This window comes from Arvicanthis niloticus, chromosome X (assembly GCF_011762505.2).
Source record: "Arvicanthis niloticus isolate mArvNil1 chromosome X, mArvNil1.pat.X, whole genome shotgun sequence".
Lineage (NCBI taxonomy): Eukaryota > Metazoa > Chordata > Mammalia > Rodentia > Muridae > Arvicanthis > Arvicanthis niloticus.
The window spans coordinates 64,766,635-64,775,266 of NC_047679.1; the positions used below are offsets into that span (position 1 = coordinate 64,766,635).

The 8,632-nt window shown below is 34.8% G+C and overlaps 1 pseudogene; it reads left to right on the top strand.

Annotated features, from left to right (window-relative positions):
* Positions 1 to 964: 964 nt before the first annotated feature.
* LOC117694999 (L-lactate dehydrogenase A chain pseudogene) lies at positions 965 to 1,997 on the top strand (annotated as a pseudogene).
* The last annotated feature ends 6,635 nt before the right edge of the window (positions 1,998 to 8,632 follow it).

Genomic DNA, 8,632 nt, shown 5'->3' on the forward strand with positions numbered 1-8,632 from the left:
TTACAGTGGAGTGCAAGGTTGCTGTCAATATTTATGCAAAATACAAAATCATATTCAACATATTTTAAATTTTTCTTCATAAATTTATACCTCTACTCTTGATATCTTTGTCTTTGCTTGATATTTGACTACTAAAAGTTATTTTTTATTTAAGAATGTGTAATAGAAATGGTAAAGGATTCTGTTGCAGTGTTAAAGGAAAACTACCTGTCCAAACCTCGACAACAAAGACATTGCAAGTTTTTATCTTTCTGTGGTTTATCTTTCTTTGACCTTGGCTATTTGCGTTCTGCTCTATTGGGGACAATGGCAGGTAAGAAAAAGGGTGATTGACACATATGAAGAAGCAAATACAAACTGCACACACTGGGATTGTTCTTTGTCAACACACAAAGTTGGCTGTAAATTCAGTATTTCCAGTAACACCATATGTTAGACAATTAATTTTATCTACTGGATCAAAGTCTTGGTTTCTTTTTACTGTCTGTGGAAGCTAGTGAGCAGAATCACTGTATTGAGTAGGTTCCATATACAGAAAGATGAAGTCATATTTCCTTCACTAACTTCATTTAAAAAAAAGCTTGTCCTGACCTATGTATGTATAATGGCCCACTATAATGACCTATATGTATGTTCTATGTATGTAGATAATGACTTACTTGACACTATCACCGAGACTAATGTTTCCCTAATTTCATGATGTGACACATATGTGAACCAGAAGTAGATATACAGTACTTTAAGATGTTAAAAATTGCAATATCATCTTGTTGCATTTTTCCTTTGATGAATATGTAGTGTTCTTCTTCATCTCTTGATTAGTTTTGGTTTGAAGTCTATTTTGTTAGGTACTAAAATAGCTACACCAGATGCTTGAGCCACTGTTGCCAATCTTCGACTATGCCACTGTGTGCCAGACTCTGCCCATTGTATAATAGCAGTCCCCAAAATTTCAAAGTCCAAGATGGCGCCCATCATGAAACAGCTCATTGCAAATCTTCTTAAAGAAGACTAGATTTACAGTTGCTTCTGAATTATATTTACAGTTGCTGAGGTCAATGCTGTTGGCATGGCTTGTGTCATTGGTAACCTAATGAAGTACGGTATGACAGATGAGCTTGCCCTTGTTAATATGATGGAAGACAAACTGAAGGGAGAGATGATCAATCTCCAACTTGTTAGCTTTTTCATTAGAACACCAAAAATTATCTCTGTCAGAGACTGTAGTGTGACTGCAAACTCCAAGCTGGTCATATCACAGTGGAAGCTATCAGTAAGAGGGAGAGAGCTGACTCAATTTGGTCAGCAAAATGGTATCATCATCAAGTTCATAATTCCCAATGTTATGAAGTACATTAGAAACTGCAAACCGCTGATTTTTTTTTTTTAAACCCAGTGGAAATGTTGACCTACATGGCTTAGAAAATAATTTGGTTTTCCAAAAAATCTGAGTTAATGGAAGTGGTTTAATTCTGGATCCAGCTTGGTTACACTATCTGGTGGGAGAAAGGCTTGGGAAATTCAACCACTAAGCTGTCGTGGATGGGTCCTAAGGGAGCGTGGAGACTCCTGTGTGATCAGGTGGAGTAGCATTAATGTTGCCAGAAGCTCCCTGAAAAATCTGATCCTAAAATTGAGCACTGATACAGACAAGGAGTAGTGGAAGGAGGTTCACAAGCAGGTAATTGACAGAGCCTATGATATGATCAGCTGAAATGTTATACATCCTGTGCCACTTGCCTCTCTGTGACAGATTTGGAGGAAAGCATAATGAACCTTACGCAGGCACATCCCATTTCCACCATGATTAAGGATCTCTATGGAATCAATGATGATGTCTTCCTCAGTGTCCCTTGTCTCTTTGGAACAAACTGGAATCTCAGGTATTGTGAAGGTGACTCTTGACTCCTAAAGAGGAGGCGCACTTGAATTACTTTTCTGTCTGGCTAATTTCAGCTAATTTGATGTCCTCTAGATTCATCCAATGTTATGGGTAGTAAGATTGTTAAAGACAGAATAAGGTATCACTGTGTACACATACAATTTCTTAAACTGTTCACCCATTGACATGTTTAGACTGTTTTCATATCTTAACTACTATGAATTATTATGCAATGAACATGGAAGTTGAGTTACCACATTGAGGTAACAGCTTTTTTTTTTGCAGTACTTGCCCAGAATAAAACTTGTTGGATGTAACAGTAATTCTAGTAGAGTTTTTAAGAACCACATTTTCCCCCATAATTGTTGCATTAATTTGCAACATCATCAATACTGTATAATTATTTATTACACATTGTCAGTAATAATCTTTCATCTTTTGATCATAGTCATTTCAACAGATATGAGTGAGTATCTTAATATGGCTTTATTTGCATTTTGTAGAGTTCCTCTTTATATGCCTTTATCATTTGTATGTCTGCTTAGGAAAAATGTCTATTCAGGTTTTTCATCCCTATTTAACAGGTTTAGGCATCTTGCTTTGTTCTTTTTGATACTGAGTTTTAAAACATACCTATATATTTTGAATACTAAAAACTTGCTGAATATATAATTTTAAAATACTTTATTTTCTTTTACCTGCTTGCTTCCTTGCTATTCTGTGAAAAACTCTTTGTGATTTGATATAATTTGGCTTATCTATTTTTTGCTTTTATTACCTGTGCTTTTAGTGTTACACCCAATAAATCATTGTTAATACCAATTCCTATATTTTTTCTTAGAGTTTTATTTCTTCCAGGTCTTATATTACAGCCTTTAATTGATTTTTGTAACTTTTTGAAAATTATATTAAAAGGTTCTATTTTATTTGTTTTTGCATTTCTCCATGACTTACAAGATGAAACTATCTTTTAGCCATTTTATAATGTAACACATTTTCAAAGATCTGTTGAGCATAAATTAATGGGTTTATTTCTGAGTTTTTTATTCTATCCTTTAGTCTGTGTCTCTTTTGTGCACTATAATCATATTTTATTATCTTGTCTTATATTACAGTTTGAAATCAGAAAGTGTAATACCAGCACCTTTACCTTTCTCAAAATTACTTTTACTATTGTAAGTCTTTTGTTGCTCTATTTTTATTCTTGGAATTATTTTATTTTTGTTTTTGTGAAGAAATTCACTGGGCTTTTAGTTATGACTACATTAAATGTATTGATAGTTTTGGATAGTATATTAGTTATATTTCTTATTGCTGTAACCAGATACATGATAAAAGGGAATTTATGAGAGAAAAGATTTTTATTACATTTTACAGTTCACAAAAAACATTCTACCATGTAGGTTAAAGGCATGTCAGAATATTTGGAAAGGCACAATCACAGTGTATCAGTAGTCAGGAAGTAGAGAAAAAGCAGGAACTGAGGTCAAGCTATAAAATTCAACACTCTCCATCAGTGCCCATTTACTCTAGTTAAGTATCACATTCTATAGGTTTCACAGACTTCCAATATAGTGTCACTATCTGTGAAAGAAGTGTTTGGACACATGAACGTAATGGAAAAATTGACAATCAAAATAGATCAGACAGATAATATTTATTCTTGTGATCAATTTAAATGATATATCTTTACATTTCTGTTATTCTTCAATTTCTCTCAGACTTCATGTAATATGTGTATATGTACATCTTTATGTAGTAGTACTCTATACTAGAAATAACAAGTCAATAACTTTGAATTTTGGTTGATCTCCTCTTATAATTTGAATATGGCTCTCTTTAGGACTGAATTAAATGAGTTTTAAAGTTTATGTAGAAAAATAACTATATAGAAATAACTGTAATTTCTTTATAATATGAGAGTAATAACAATAAATTCTACTCTGATCTCACAAACAAATTAGAAAAATTGCAATCATAATGGCACTACGTTTATTGATAATGTGCTGACTGCAGTAATATATGTGAAACAGGCCCTTCTCTTTCAATGAATTCACTTTATTTTTTATCTCATCTTGGCTCTTTGCCTGTTTTATATTTATATTTTCCTCTACATGAAACTAATGCTTAAACATTTTAGAAAAGGGACAATGAACATGCAACTTCAAAGGAGAATTGTACCTAAAGTAATGGTGGAGCCTTAGGGCAGTAATAAAGCTGCTCTGCTCAGTTGGGATTGAGAAAAAGCTAAAAATATTATTCTGCATTTGCTCATCATATTGATATTGAATTTTCTTAATTTGTAATAAGTTTCTTAAACTGGCAATTTTGCATTAAAATCTATTAAATGATATATCCTATATTTAAAATGTATTGACTTAATGAATACGTATCAATTTTGTTGTAACAAGATTGTGAAAAATTTTGTATTTCTAAATTTAGTCAAGCCTGAGAATATGACTACAGTATACAACTTGTCTATTCAATCTAGGTTGCATCTAATTCTGTTATTTTATGACCAAATGGTGTTGAGATTCAAGGAAGAATTAGTCTGCCTTTTATAGAAAACATAAATAGCAAAAAGTGCTGAATTTTCAAGTAAAATTCCCCCTTTCCTGTAATCAAGTTTAAAACCTTTCTCATGCATGTTGTGATACTGTTAAAAATTCTTATGTGGACTTGTGAAAAGAACCAGATTAACTAGAAATAGTCATATTTTCACATATTTGAATTGGAGACGATCGGCGCAAAGTCTTACTTAGCAGTTTTCTCCTATTCACAAGAAGATCCATATATGAATATCAATTATGCTGTTGGTTCTTATGGACAAGAACTTTTCTAAAGCTAAGTAAGAATGAATCATTTCCTGCATTTTGGTATAAACATTTATTGGATGAAGTTTCATGATTGCATGAAATGTAAAAAAACCATTTTTCTGCCTTTACCTATTTAAACGTATTTCTTGACATTTGAAAGGACACTGCAAAGCTGTTAGATAAAATTGAAAGTGAAATCTTAAACCAACTTTTGTTAAGTTGGTTTGTTATATACTATCATGGGAAAGCTTAGAGACATGGATTCTTAATGTTGAAAATAGAGATGATGTATTTTGAGAATTTGAACTCACTGGTTTAATATTTGTGTTCTGCCAAGTGATCCATCAAGGAGACCCCAAACCTTCACTTTTCAAGATTACTTCTATTGCTGGGGCAAGAAATGGACAGGCCCAATTTTTCTTGGCTAGTGTAAGATTTTGTTAGCTGTTTCTACAGTAATGTAGTGAAGAAAAAGACACATTACTTATGATATTTTCAGGATATTTCATTGCTGGAGCTTATAATTCCTTACCACTAAATAACATCAGGCTAATGGAAACAATCTAAAACCTGGTAGAACTCATAGCAATATCTCTCTTGTACACTCTGCTAGAATCCAAAATAGCTTGTGAACCTCAAAAGCTAAACAATACTTGAAACATCTGAGCCATTTGGAACCTTGCAGTCCTAGGAGAGATGCTGGTCAAAGGAAATGCAACTTTCTTATATGTGGAAGATAAATACAAGCAATCTATTGTACCACATATGACCAAAGTTACAAATTGTACAATTATAATGTGTTCTTTAAAAATGCTGATACTATGTAAGTGCTCATATAACTGTGTTGGGTAATATGGTAAATGCATATTTTATCTTAATCATTAATAAAATACTCAAAGTTTAAATCCTGGTTGTTGGAAATAAAACTAAAGTTAAAAAAAAATCATACTATCCTTTATGTCATTTATTTTAAAACAATATAATAGTCTGAATTGTATATTTATCAATCCCATAAATTCCAAAGATTTTAGAAGGAAAGCTTTTCTTTATAAGAGATACAAAATTTCTTCTGTAATAATTTTATGGTTCTTTAATGTTTTGGAGACTGTGATCCGAAATTGTTTTATTTTCTTTAATAATTAAGTTCTATGACATTGTACTATACCCTAATAAAAGCATTGATTATAACAAACTTACTTAGTAATCATGCAGAAATAACTTATTTCATAACAAGGTGATTAAAACAATTTAAACTATTGATATATTATGGTAATGGTTAATAGGTTTTTTAAAAAATTAGAATCCATTGTGAATAAATTTTGTCCATGAACCTGTAATAGTTTTGTGTCATAAGCAATAATTTTATGGAGGAGATATCATTATATTATGAAGTAAATATGTATGTAGCTGCCATAAAAGTTGTGGTCACCCTTGTTATTACTAATGGCATGTGACTAGCGTGCAACATAAAGCAGAAAAATCAATTCAATGTATGTAAGAAGATATGCACACAAAAATGAAGATATTCAATGTAGGAGGTTTACTACTTAATATTTTAATCTATTCCTGATGCAAAAGTGAGTATTTTAGTCTAAGTAATTCATAAAGAAAAAATATTTAGTTGATGGCTAAGAGGCTGGGCATTCAAGATCAGGTAGCCATATCTGGTAGGGGTTTCATGTTAAATTAAATTATTTTTTCCACAAAATAATATTTTTGACTGAGAATTTCACACAATACACCCATCTCACTTGCTGCTCATTCCTCCCAGATCAAACCTCCCACCCTTGTGTCCTACCCCCACCAAAAATACACTAAGTCCAATTTGTGTTGGCAATATACTCACCAGCACATGTTCAAATTCTCAATAGCCATCCCCTTAACGAAAACTGGCACGCACACACACACACACAAGAAGCCATCATCTTCAGCATCTCTATCACAATTTTTAAGTACTCTCTTCAATAGCTTCCTGTCTGGACTGTTTCATTTGGCGTGTAGGGAGTGTTTGTTGCAGAAGCCTTCCAGAAAAGGAGATGACCAAGCACAAGCAGGTGTGCATAGACTGAAACACACACACACACACACACACACACACACACACACACACACACACCATGAAACTGCCTAACTTTATAATATTCTGCTATAACATTATAACAACTTCTGTTGTAGTAACACAGTACCACAGCAAGAAAACTTACAATATTGAGAAGTAATTAAATAGTAAGAAAGCTATGCTAATTCTATCATGAGGGTGCATCCTCATGACTCAAGCATCCTTCAACATCATCACATTGAAAATTTATTTTCATAAATGTTTGAAAGGATAGAACATATTCAAACCACAGTACCTTCTAACTGTATACATTTTCTTTTTCATTTTTTTAATGGTTGTTTTATTCACTGGCATTTCAAACCCCTTTCCCATTTTTCCCTCTGCAAACCCTTATTCCTCACACCCCTGCTTCTATGAGTGTGCTTCTCCACCCATCCACTCACTCCTGCCTCCCTGCCCTGGAATTCCCCTACACAGGGGCATCAATCATTGACAGGAACAAGGACCTCCCCTCCCATGAATGCCAAATTAGGTCATCCTCTGCTACTTATGCAGCTGGAGCCATGGGTCACTCCATGTGTATTCTCTTTGGTTGGTGGTTTAGTCCCTGGGAGCTCTGGGGTGTCCAGTTGTTTGATATTGTTGTTCTTCCTATGGGTTTGTAAACCCCTTCAGTTCCTTCAGTCCTTCCTCTAACTCTTCCATTTGGGACCCTGTGCTCAGTTAAATGGTTGGCTGTGAGCATCCGCATCTGTACTGGTCAGGCTCTGGCAGAACCTCTCAGGGAACAGTTTTACTCAGCTCCTCTCAGAAAGTGTTTCTTGGCATCAGCAATGTGTCTGGGTTTGGTGTTGTATATGAGATGTATCCGCAGGTGGGGCAGTCTCTGGTTGGCCTTTCCTTCAGTCTCTGTTCCACTCTTTTACCCTGCATTTACTTTAGACAAGAGCAATTCTTGGTTAATATTTTTGAAAGGAGTGGGTGGTTCCATCCCTCAAAGAGGGCTTTGCCTAACCATTGGATATGGTCTCTACAGCTTCTGTCTCCCCTTTATTGGGTATTTCGGCTAATGTCATCCCCGTTGGGTCCTGGGAACCTTTTACTTACTTGGCATCAGGGACTTTCTAGTAGCTCCTCCCAATTCCCTCTCCCCCACTGCTACACACCTCCTTTCAAATTCCTGATCCTCTGTGTGGGGAGCCAACAGAAGGTGGCTATCATCCTTGCAGCCATCTTGAGCCATATACCCTGACAAAAGGCTTGTTCACAATAGCCTACAACAGCTGAGCACACTCTGATAACATCTTGTTTTAGATACCCAGGATTTTCTCTTGGGTGTGTGAGACTTAAAGGTGTGATTTAAAGCTAAGACTTAAAGGCGTGGCTTAGAAGTGAGACATATAAAAGGCGAGAGGTAGACAGAAGAAATTATTATTAGACAATTGTACTTAGAAGAGTACTTGAGACTTGAGACTTGGAACTGGGAAAGAGACTAACAATTTAAAACTAGGATTAGGACCTGAGACTTGGTACTAGGAACTAGGAACTTGGAGAGGAGAAGAGAGACTGAAGAGTAAACAGGATTGCATCACACTCTATCTGGTCTCCATTCTTTATGTCCGTCCTCACGATCTCTCTTGCTGAACCCCGACCAGTGGAATGGAGCAGCTTGGGACAGTGCAGGCTCTAACAATTTAGCCCCCAAGGCTTTTGACAGTGCAGGTTCCAACATTGATAGAGCGGTCCGAGACATTTTGGCCCCCAAATGTCTTTACCAATCCTACATCTGATAGAGGGCTAATATCCAATAGATACAAAGAACTCAAGAAATTAGGCTCCAGATAATCAAATAACCCTATTAAAAATGGGGAACAG